General features: G+C 44.7%; 1 pseudogene; it reads left to right on the forward strand.

Moving 5' to 3' along the window:
• The first annotated feature begins 10,865 nt into the window (after positions 1–10,865).
• LOC147435554 (peroxidase pseudogene) lies at positions 10,866–11,645 on the forward strand (annotated as a pseudogene).
• The last annotated feature ends 368 nt before the right edge of the window (positions 11,646–12,013 follow it).

Below are 12,013 nucleotides of genomic sequence, written 5' to 3' on the forward strand. Positions count from 1 at the left end.
GGATGTTAAGGATGCGCAGGCTCATGCATTGATTGCGTTGTCTGTGAAGCGCACCATTATTCCTCACATCCGTTCAGCAAAATCTGCAAAACAGGCTTGGGATATTCTAGCAGGTCTTTATGCAAGCCGCAATGAGGCTAAAATTGCTTTGCTGCGTAAAGAGCTAGAGTCGAAGATTATGCATGAGGAAGATGATATGGACACTTTCCTTGCTAGTGTCAAGGATATCAATGAGCAACTCATTTCTGCAGGTGAAGTCATTTCTGACAGTTCCCTTGTGCAGACTGTTCTTGATGCCTTACCAGATTCCTACCAGACTTTTGCTAGTACTTGGAGACTGATGACCCAAGGAAATCCTGAAGTTGTCAAGTTTGATGCATTATGCACATTGCTGTTGCAAGAGTCACTTTCTAGAAAAAACAGGACTAGGTAGCGTGCAGTTGAACAGGCTTTTATTGCTTCTCAAAGAAAGGGTGGTAGCAGTAATGCAGCCACTTCTTATGGTTCTGCTGCGAGTGGCAAAAATTCTGTTCCTAATGCTTCTGCTGGCAGCACTTCGTCTGGCAATTCTGGTGATAAGGGCAAAAAGAAGATGCGTTGCCATTATTGTAAAGCCAATGATCACTTGATCAAGTCGTGTCCTAAGTTGAAGGCCAAAGAGGCTAAGAAGAAAGAGGGTGGTTCCACTGCAAATGCTGGTTCCACTACAAATGCAGCCATTGTTGAGTCTTCTGTGAAAGGAGATTGTGATGCTGATGTTGATGCAGAATGGGCTTTTAGCGCAGAGTGCACTTACAATCCTGCTGTCCATGATGCATGCTTGTCAGTTGCTGCAGATTCACATGTGTGGTATTTCGACAGTGGTGCTACAAAGCACATTACCTCACATCGTGAATTGTTTACCTCTCTCGAGTCTGTCCCTCATGGGAATTCAGTCACTTGTGCCAACAACGCCTCTTATCCAGTTCAGGGAGTTGGAAAGATTGTGCTCACTGCTGCTAATGGCAGTTCCTTCACACTTGTTGATGCACTTTATGTACCTGGGATCAAGAAGAATCTATTGTCTGTATCCGCACTTGCTAGACTTGGACTTGTAGTCAAATTTGTGGATGACAGATGTACAGTTCATGATCTCAGTTTTGGTGATGAAATTGTTGCATCTGGGCTTTTGTGCCGTGGGCTGTATAAGCTCACTTTGTATGACAAGTGTGGACAAAATTTTGCAAATGCTGTTGCAGATTCAAGGGCTATTTCAGATGCAAAACTTTGGCATGCACGTTTTGGTCATCTGAATTTTGCCAGTTTGCTGCGTTTGCAGAAATCTGATATGGTTGCTTCTTTGCCGCCTCTTGAAGCACCTATCAAACATGTTTGTGAAGGCTGTATTCTGGGTAAAATGCAGCGTTCTAAGTTTCCAAAGGATGGTTCAGTTAGGGCCACATGCAGGTTGCAGCTTGTGCATAGTGATGTTTGTGGGCCCATGCAAACTCCGTCCTTGGGCAATTACCTGTACTTCGTGACTTTCATTGATGATTACTCCAGGCATGCATGGGTATTTCCGCTTAAAGCAAAGTCCGAAGTTTTTATGTGCTTCAAACAATTTTTGGCTATGGCTGAAAATGTCTCAAAATGTACTATGGGCACCCTCCGTTCCGATCGAGGGGGGGAGTATATGTCTCATGAATTTAATGCATTTCTGGCTAGTCGTGGGATAAAATACCAATGTACAGTGCCTTATACACCTCAGCAAAATGGTGTTGCTGAGAGGAAAAATAGGTCACTAACGGAAATGGCACGATGTATGGTCAAAAGTCAAGCTTTGCCGCATTCTTTTTGGCTTGAGGCCATCATGTGTGCCACTTATGTACTTAACAGGTGTCCTACAAAAGCTTTGCAGTCTATTACTCCATATGAAGCATGGCATGATAGAAAACCTTCTATTGAGCACATGCGTGTTTTTGGCTGTTTGGCATATGCTTTGGTGCCACAAGTGCAGCGCAGAAAATTGGATGATAAGGCTGTCAAATGTATTTTTGTTGGTTATAGTGCTGAAAGCAAAGGTTACAGGTTGTATCATCCGCAAACAAAACGTATTTTGGTTTCACGGGATGTAGTGTTTGTGGAAGATTCTGTTCAACCCTTGCTGTCATGTACTAGAGACAGTAATGTAAGCTCACAGGACATTTATGACACTTTGTTGCCTCTTTTCAGTGGTGGAAATACGAATGTAAGTTCCAATGAGGCAAATGTACAGCCTATGGGGGTTTCTGAAAATGTTTTAGAACAGCCTATTACTGATGCAGATGTACATGATGTACTTGATGAGGAAAGGGCTGAAAATGAGCAGGCTAGAGGTATGCCAAAATGGCTGGTGCACACTTTGCGTGACAGTAAATTGGATGCACCTTTATCTAGTCGTACTCGTTCAGGCTCTCGCCATGCATCTTATGCATCAGATTGTTATGCTTTGGCTGTGTCTAGTCTACATGATGTTGAGGAGCCTCTGTCTTTTGATGAAGCACAGAATTCAGAAAATTGGATTGCTGCCATGAAATCAGAATATGATGCACTTATAGAGAATGACACATGGACTTTATGTGATTTGCCTCGTGGCAAAAAGGCCATTGGTACGAAGTGGGTTTACAAGTTGAAACGCAAGCCGGATGGTGAGATCGATCGCCATAAGGCTCGACTTGTTGCAAAGGGTTATGCACAACAAAAAGGCATAGATTATGAAGAGACTTTTGCTCCCACTTGTCGTATGACTACTGTGCATTTTCTATGTGCATTGGCAGCTCATTTTGGTTGGGATGTACATCTTTCTTGAATGGTGACATATTTGAGGAAGTTTATGTAACGCAGCCTCGCGGTTTTGTCATAAAAGGACAAGAGGACAAAGTGTGCAAATGTAAGAAGGCTTTGTATGGGTTGAAGCAATCTCCTCGTGCTTGGTATGAGAAAGCTGACACTCATTTGGTTAAACGAGGCTTTCGTAACAGTCCAACAGAAAGCACATTGTATGTAAAGCGTGAGGATGATGTATTTCTCATTGTGGTTCTTTATGTTGATGATTTGTTGATCACTGGACCAAATGAGAGACATATTGCTGAATTTAAGGCTGATTTGAATGCTACTTTCAAGATGAAAGATTTGGGGCTGTTGCATCATTACTTGGGTATACAGTTTAAGCAGTGTGATGGTGGTATTGCCTTGTGTCAGAAAAGTTACATAGAGACATTGCTATGTAAGTTTGGACTTGAGGATTGCAAACCTATTGCCACTCCCATGGAAACAGGTTTGAAGTTGAGTCTACATGATGCTGGCGATCCTGCTGATGTCACTCTTTACCAAACTGCTGTTGGCTGCCTCATTTATGTATGTAACACGAGGCCAGATATTCAGTTTGCAGTCTCGCAGGTCAGCAGATTTATGCATAGCCCAGGGTCTAAGCATTGGCAGGCTGTCAAGAGGATTTTCCGCTACCTTAGTGGCACTTTACATCTTGGCTTGTTTTATCCCAAGGGGGGATCATTGCCGCCAGACTTACATGCTTTTTCGGACTCAGATTGGGCTGGTTGTTTTGACACGCGAGTGTCCACAAGTGGTTTTTGTTTCATGCTTGGCAGTTCATGTATATCATGGTTGAGCAAGAAGCAACCTACTGTGGCCACTTCGAGTTGTGAGGCTGAGTACAGGGCAGTCTTCACAGCTACGGTTGAGTGTGTATGGCTCAGACGCCTTATGGCTGACTTGGGTGTTGGACAGGACACTGCCAACACTATCTACACTGACAGTCAGAGCGCATTGGCAGTTGCGAGGAACCCAGTTTTTCATGCTCGCACAAAGCACATTGAGGTGCATTACCACTATGTCAGGGAGAGGCTCTCAGCAGGAGAGATCAGCTTGGCTTATGTGCCAACACAGGACAACCTTGCAGATCTTTTCACAAAGGCATTGTCTCGTGAGAAGCTTGAAGCTTTCCGCAAAGCTTTGGGCTTACTCCCCTTTGTGGACTGATCCTGTCCTCAGGGCATGGCACTTCCCTTTACTCATGTGCCAGCTCTCGTTCACCGCATCACTCCAGGGGGGATTTGTTACCATATACATGTGGTAGTGATGTGTGTGAACACACTAGGACCGCCGGGGCATTTTTTCCCTCTTTAGGAGGTTTTTTCCCCCGTGCATTGTATATACGCCCATCACTCTAGGGCTATCTATCTTTCCATTGCACACTAAGGAATACACTCTCTATTGTGTGCCTTGAGCTTCCTTCGTCTTCTCCAAGCTGTGTGTGTTTCTCTGCAACCCTAATTCCAACACTGGTATAATGCATTGCCCCAGGCTACCAAGAATGCATGGGATGTGTTGAGGGATGCCTTTGTAAAGAGGTTTGTTGGAGGCACAACCTCGGAGAAGCTATGGAAGCTACTAACGGAATTGAAGCAGGGGGGTCTGCTAGAGTATGCCACCTACGAGTCCAAATTTGTGGACTTATGGGAGAGATGGGTTGCCTCACTAGAGGAAGGCGAAGGAGCGCCTAATTTCCTAAAGAAGGACCATTTCATTGCTGGTCTACGGTCGTCGCTTAGAGGGAAGGTTTCCTGCAACATATGAGTTGGCAGTAGAAGTAGCTCGCCTTAAAGACAAGAAGCTACACATGCAAGCAAGAGTAAATGAGTCAGAGGAAACAAGCTCGGCCCGACCAACCTCGGTGACTGCAGCAGCCAGTCATAGAGCCCAACCACAAGAGGCATCAGAGGAGCAGCAAGACCTACTGAGTCGCATCACCACCCAACTAGAGAGTTTATCCGTGCATCTGGTGGAGGAAGGGCATGCACCTGTCAGGAATCCAGAACAAGGAAGAGGTTAATGAAGGTAGAACCAAGAGTACCACTGCTACAATTGCGGGGAAGACAGCCATGGAATGTACTACTACCCACATCCAAGGAGGCAGAATTTCACTAGAAGAGGGAGGCAAAATCAAATCTCTCCGCCAAGGGCAAGACCATCGCCGCCCAGGCAACCAATCTCACCTGTTCAAATACCACCACCAACCGTGCAACCACAGCTAGCCCCACCAGTTCAATGCCAGTCACCAATGCAACCACCGCCATAGTCACCACTTACACTCATCTTACGCCCACCGCCAATTGGTACCAACACACCAAGTATCATTGGTCTTGTAGAAGAGGTCAAGATGAAGGTAACAGAAGAAGGATCAAGCGAGAAGTTTATTCAAAGGACTGAAGCAATGAGACAAGAGGTTAAAGAATCAAAAGATGCTACCCAAGTGGGGGAGGTAAGTCAAGAAAATTGTGTTACAAAGGTGAGTACATCCTTAACCCTGGATGAAATAGGCACCAAAGCAATCAATCGATAGCATTGGGCAGTAAGGGTACGAAGGTGTAAAGTGTTGATCAAACTTCGCTAGATTAAGAGGAATGCAAAGGGCATGAAAGATACAAGAGAAGAGGAAGATCAGCATGCTCTAGCAAGGCTTTGCAGAAGATGGAAAAAATATCAAGCAAAGGGGAGGGCTTTGAAAACAGAAGCCTGTGCACCAGCAAGGACCAAGGACAGTGTAGCAAGCTAAAGGAATTTTGCATCAAGGAAATTTCACTAGAGGACCATAGCAAAGAGGTAAGCAAGACTGAAGGTTTGGAGTTGGATATTGCTCCAGAGGCTTGGCAGCCGAGCAAGACTTTATTGTGTAGTGTTATAGACTTAGAGATGGGTAATGCCTCTAGTCTACTGAAAGGTGTTATAAACTTGGAGATGCGTAATGCCTCCAGTTTATGTGAGTATGTTTAGAGTAATTTTGATGATCAATATGCAGTTGCCAACCTTTTAAGGATGTTCCAAACTCCTCCACAACACAACATTGTGTTTGCATGGGATGCATTAGACCTATGGCTATGGCTAGTCGCTATAACATATAGAGATAAGATCAGAATGGAGATAAGAGTTAAGGAGCCATGGATAGACAAAAGGCTGATAGAATGCAAGAGTGAAGGCCTCATTCCCAATTTGGTGAAATTTTTACACATAGTGCATCCTCTCTATGGAGAGAGATAAGTGGGTTACGCTTGTATTTAAGCCACAAGGTAGGTGGCTTACTATTAGCATCAGAAAAGGAAGCTGACATGTTTGAGCACACCCAAAAGAAGCATGGTATGCTTGCACGTTCTTCCAATCGTGGCAGTAAGCAAGATTTTGAAGACAACTAGAGCTCACCACACCAACAAGGTGGCCATATATGGTGGATTCTTGGCACACTCTTGGGAATCATAATTTTCAATTTTGTCTTTGCAAGAGCCAGGATGCTCATTTCCCATCTCGCTACTAGTGGTTACAAATTTGGTCTAATTTGGCATGCAAATTTTATTATTCGGACACTGCAAATAACTATCCTATTTTTCACTTGGGATCCAGGAGGACACTGGCACAAAGTTCTGGAAGCCATGGGCTTCCCATTTAATCAACCGACACTATTCTAGGGAACAGGCTATCACCCGGACCTATTGCAGATTCATGAATATCCCAGAAATCTCACCAATGGCCAAATGGAATGGCTAGTTTTGAAGGCAACTCGATATTGGATCCTACAGCTCAGCTAAAGAAGAATCAAAGTCAGGGCTAGAGACATGAATGCCTCTAGCCAAAAGGGGAGGTTAATGATACCGATTTTGGAAATCAAAGAAAAGAAAAAAAAAGGTTTATTATTCCTGTGCCGGAGCCTTGGCGGCATCGTTGGAAGGCTCAGCAATGCCTAGTCAACTTTACGACGCTGTTGTTTTTTTACTGGCATGGCGCCCTCGTCACATGCCCCCCCCCTCGATTGACTGGCCTTATCACCGCCATGCCCTCGCTAGTCCATGCCCCAGCCTAGCAGGCCGCCCTCGTTTTCACTCTCCCGTGTCTCTCTCTCCCTGTAGTTTATTCCCCAGGCGGGCATCGAATGAGATATCCTCCCTCTCTCTCTCTCTCATTTTCCCTACAAACCTCCCTCTTCCTCTCTCTCCCTTCTTGGCACCCACTTTCTCTCCCTCATCCACTCCTTCTCTCTCGCTAACAACTTGCTCTCTCTAGCTTTTGTCGCGGCCACATGACCACAGATGGCCTGGAAATATCTCTCTCTCTCACCCACACACCCCCTTACTGGACATCCTCGGCCAGGAGCGGCCTCGAGCAACCACCCCCTTCTCTCGCTTTCTCTTTCATGCTCCCGCTACACTGAGCCCATAGGTGCGTGCGAACTCTCTCTCTCCCATATTCTTATCCACACACACCACGCCCCCTCTCACACTTCCTCTCTCTCTCTATGCAAGCCAATAGCCCAAACAATATTCCCTCTCTCTCCCCCACCCGCTTGCCTCACCCATCCTTGGTAGGCTCGAGCCTCTCATTGAACCTCTGTCTCTCTCTCTCTCTCTCTCTCTCTCTCGCTGTCCACCCCTCGTTCTCCAGCCCGAAGGCACAGCAGATAAGATGCTCTCTCTCTCTCTTATACAGGCACACACACACCCTCATCCTCTCCCTCCCTCACCACCTCACCATCTCTCTCTCTCTCTCTCTCTCTCTCTCTCTATACACACACCACACACACTCACACTTACACACAGACACACACACCCGTTGCTATAATACACACACATACACCATCCCCCATACTACTCATCCTCCCGTAGCCCGCAGCAGGCTGCCAGTCAACAGAAAACAAAAAAAATAAAAAAATATAATATATATATTATATACATAATAAAGCTTTCCACCCTCCCCCGTTCCCATGCACCTACACTCGGGTATACACATACATATACAAACACGTACCCACGAGCACACACATATACAAATACACATTTATATATATACCTGCACTTATACATACTCACTCACGCACCCATACATACAGACACACATATATGCACCACACATAAAACAAAAAAAAAACCAAAGAATTTCATGACTACGACAACAACGGAAAAGAAGGAGGAAGCCAAATCACGTGCCGCCGACAACAAAAAGGAGAGATGCGCCGAAGGCAAGCCCCGGCCGACCCCGAAAGGATGTATGCGCTACATCGACGCACCGGAAACACACCATTCACCGGTATCACACAACGCTGACACCATTTTCAGTAATTCGTAGGTTATCATCATCATTTTTTTAGTTTTCACACAAGCCTTGTAAATTCCCAATTTGTAAATTCCCTCTCTCTAGGTGATGGTCACAAAGGCCCGCCTAGAGTTTTTCATTTTTAATAACTCTCAAGACAAAGCAAGGGTCAACCACACCGGGCCCACCGCTTGCTTTGCCTCCCCAATTAGCTTATCCTAATCAAATCGGGATTACCCTAATCCAAGCAGCCAACACCTATAAAAGGGCACTGAGAGGTCATTTACAGGGGAGGGGGGGTGCAGTTTATGAGAGGTCAGCACTTGGTAGAGTTTAGTGGGAAGAATTGACACCATTGGCATCACGAGGAGGGGGGGCTTGTGTGATGGTTTTCTTTGGGAATTGCACCATGTGAAGGGAGCCACGTCCACCTCTCGACTCCAATGGTCGATGCACACACACACACACACACATTCTTGGTAGCAAGTTTCACAATCATTGAGTCGTCTTTAGAGAACGCACCAAGTAGTTTTTATCTTTTCTCTCTACCTCTCTATCACCATAGTGTGCTGCCTCGCTGGAAGGAAGGTCATTGTAAATACTGCAGAAATAATTCTCCCTCACATCCCTGAGGGTTTTCTTTATTTATCAATCTCTCTCTCCCTCTGTGTGTGTGTGTGTGTGTGTGTGTGTGTGTGTGTGTGTGTGTGTGTGTGTGCGGTGTTCATATCATCGTGGTCTACGTCCTAGCCGCTCAAAGCTAGGTGGTGCCCCCTGTTCGCTTTACGATGACAGGCTCGAGGCGTGCCATCGGCCCCCAGCATTTTAGAGGCCTTCAGGGTTCGGGTGTCGCTTTGCTCGCGTCAGAACGTATGGAATAATTTCATAGGCAAGGAGAATCCAGACGAGTGGATTGCAGATTTTAAGTTGTATATGTTTATTAAAGTGTAAATAACTATGTGTATAATCCTGAACATGTTTTGTGGGAGAATTATAAGTTTATTAAAGAGCTATGTGTCTAATCCTTAACATGTTTTCTAGGAGAATTACAATCTTTGTGATGATGGGTCATTGAGATTGAACAAGAAACCATTCTAGATTGTAGAGTTAGCCAACTTAGAAGTAGAACTCATGTTGAATTTTTTTGTCAAGTGGGATACCTATCATGTAGAAGATGCCTCATGGGTTGATTTCTATGTCTTGCATGTTGAACACCCCTTCTTCCAACTCTAAGGTCAACTTTAATTTTGACATGGAGAGAATGTAAGAGGACTTATCTTAAATTTTTCAGCAATTACTTTTATTTGAAGGAAGTTTTGGGTGTTTTGAGGTTTGTCCACAATCTAGGAGGTCATCCTAATTATTTTCCTTCCATTACAAATTTTGGTCCAAGGTTTAATTTGAGAGCCACTTTTTGAGGGTGCTAATATGAGATTTTGGAAACGTGATTTATGTAGGAAACACAACCCTAAACATAAGAAAAATGAATGGTTCTTTGAGTATTTTTAGATTCCAAAAAAATGAATGGTTCTTTGAGTATTTTTAGATTCCACAAAAATGAATGGTTCTTTGAGTATTTTTAGATTCCATCGTTTCGATGCTTGTTAAAGCCCTTATATATATTAAGGAAAAAGTGAAAAATGCATGTTTAGTTTACATCGTTGTTATAGAAATTGCCACCTTGTAGACCTTTATTTTTGGTTGGATAATCCAAGCTAGATGTGTCTTTTTTGTATCACAGAACCATCAAACATCATGAAGAGGAAGAAAATTCCATGTGAGACGAGCTTGGATAGATTTGGAGCCGATTAAGAGCTATAAGCCGTTGAAGATGGCTAAAAAAGTAACATGTATGGGATTTTATTAGTGTTATTTTGTGATCGTGTGCTCCTATGATGCCTCTTTTCAACTCTATTTTGACTTTTCTTTACTAAAGACTAGAGTCAACTACAAAAAATAACCACTTTTGGCCTAGCTATTCTTTGAGACGGTCTCTATCATGGGCACATGCTATGTGATTGTGATTGACAGTGCAATGGTGATTGTGATTGCGTGTATGTGTGGGATATTGGGATTGGGAGTGAGAGTGAGTTAAATTTGATTGAGAGTGAGATAGCTCGGGGGTGGTCGAGACGTTATGATAGGAGGTAGATTCTCAACTTGTCCTATATATCTATTCTGGGTATTTTCTGAATTTTTTTTGTTTTCAACCCGTGTCCTATCACACAAAGACTAGTGACATCCACTATGTTGTGCATTCGCCTTGTGCTTGGGAAACACAAGGAAATTTCCATTGATGGTAAGATAGGATAGTTTCTCTCCATGTGGTGGACATGCATGCGTATACACATGAGAGAGAGAGAGAGAGAGAGAGAGAGAGATTAATATAAAATAGAAGCAAGAAAGTTTCGCAAAAAAATATGAGAGAGAGAGAGAGAGAGTTTTAAACCATATTCTTAGACTTTGCGAAAGGCCTTACCCGATTTTTTTTTTCAGGAAAATAGGAGAAGGAAGCATCCAAACTATGCTCTCAAGCATTTGTTACTCCAACATTACAATTTGGGTGGGGGAAAAAGTGACTATGAGGTGGATCCACACGTTGGGAGGCTATTGGTTGCTGTGGTGGTTTGTGGGTTAGATAGAGTCATGAGCAATGTGAACCGAGCCTTATCTCAACTCATTGCTCACGCAAAATAGGATAAGCTAATTAGCAGTGGTTCAACTTGAACTTGAGTTGCAATTACAACGCCATGTGCGGATATATCATCACCGCCAGCCGCTCCCTCGCCAACCAGAACCTGCTCGGATTGAACTTCAACGTCAGCGACCTCGTCGCAACTTTGCCAACGTAGGCCTCTCCCCCAAGGACATGGTGGTGCTCTCTGGCAGCCACACCATCGGCAAGTCCAATTGCAACACCTTCGTTGCACGGCTGACCCCCAATGCTGACGACCCCACCGCTCTCGAGTCTGCCTACCGCGAGTTGCTTCTGCCGCAGTGCCCTGCCGGTGCCAATGCTGCCTTTGTGGACCTCGACGTTGCCTCCCCCACGCTCTTTGACAATGACTACTACTCCAACCTCCTCAACAACCGTGGACTCCTCCACTCCGACCAGGTGCTCTACCCCACCGCCGGCACCACATGTAACCAAGTGGCCCCCTATGCTAAGAGGCAGGCTGCCTTCTTCGTCGACTTCACCATCGCCATGATCAAGATGGGCAATATCGCCCGCCTCATCAAAGGGCACAGCCTATGCGGCTTCGTCAACAATAGCTAGCGAGATCTTAGAAGCTAGACGTTCTCCCTACAACGTTGGCTAACAACTATGATTAGTGATTGAGAGGATCGACAAAAATTAAAAGTATACATTCTGACCAGGTGGCCCGCTACGCTAAGAGCCAGGCCGCCTTCTTCGCCGACCTCACCACCACTTCACCACCGCCATGATCAAGATGGGCAATATGGCCCCCCTCACCGGCTCCATGCAAGGAGAGGTGCGCACCCAATGCGGCTTCATCAACAACAGCTAGCCAGTTCTTACAAGCTAGACTTTCTCCCTACAACGTTGGCTAACACCTATGATTACTCATTGAGAGGATCAACAGAAAGTTTCTAAATATAAAAAACGTATACATAAAGTTTCTAAATATCGAAAAAGAAAAATCATTCTTTTTTTTTGCCATTTTCGGGCTCTAAAACGCAGTTTTTTGCGTAGCTCCGTCATACAGAGTCAGATCTACATGATCTAGGAGTCTAGGTCAGGGTTTTGGCACGCGATGGTGATGTCTATTTGCTGAAATTATGCTTTGAATTACAGCAGGTACAGCAGCAAGTTTATTTGTGCACTTTCGGGTCCCAAAAACACTGTTTTTGGCATAGCTTTCACACCCGGACTCGG

The sequence above is a fragment of the Adiantum capillus-veneris genome, chromosome 18 (assembly GCF_014529385.1).
Source record: "Adiantum capillus-veneris isolate H3 chromosome 18, ASM1452938v2, whole genome shotgun sequence".
In the NCBI taxonomy this organism is placed as follows: domain Eukaryota; kingdom Viridiplantae; phylum Streptophyta; class Polypodiopsida; order Polypodiales; family Pteridaceae; genus Adiantum; species Adiantum capillus-veneris.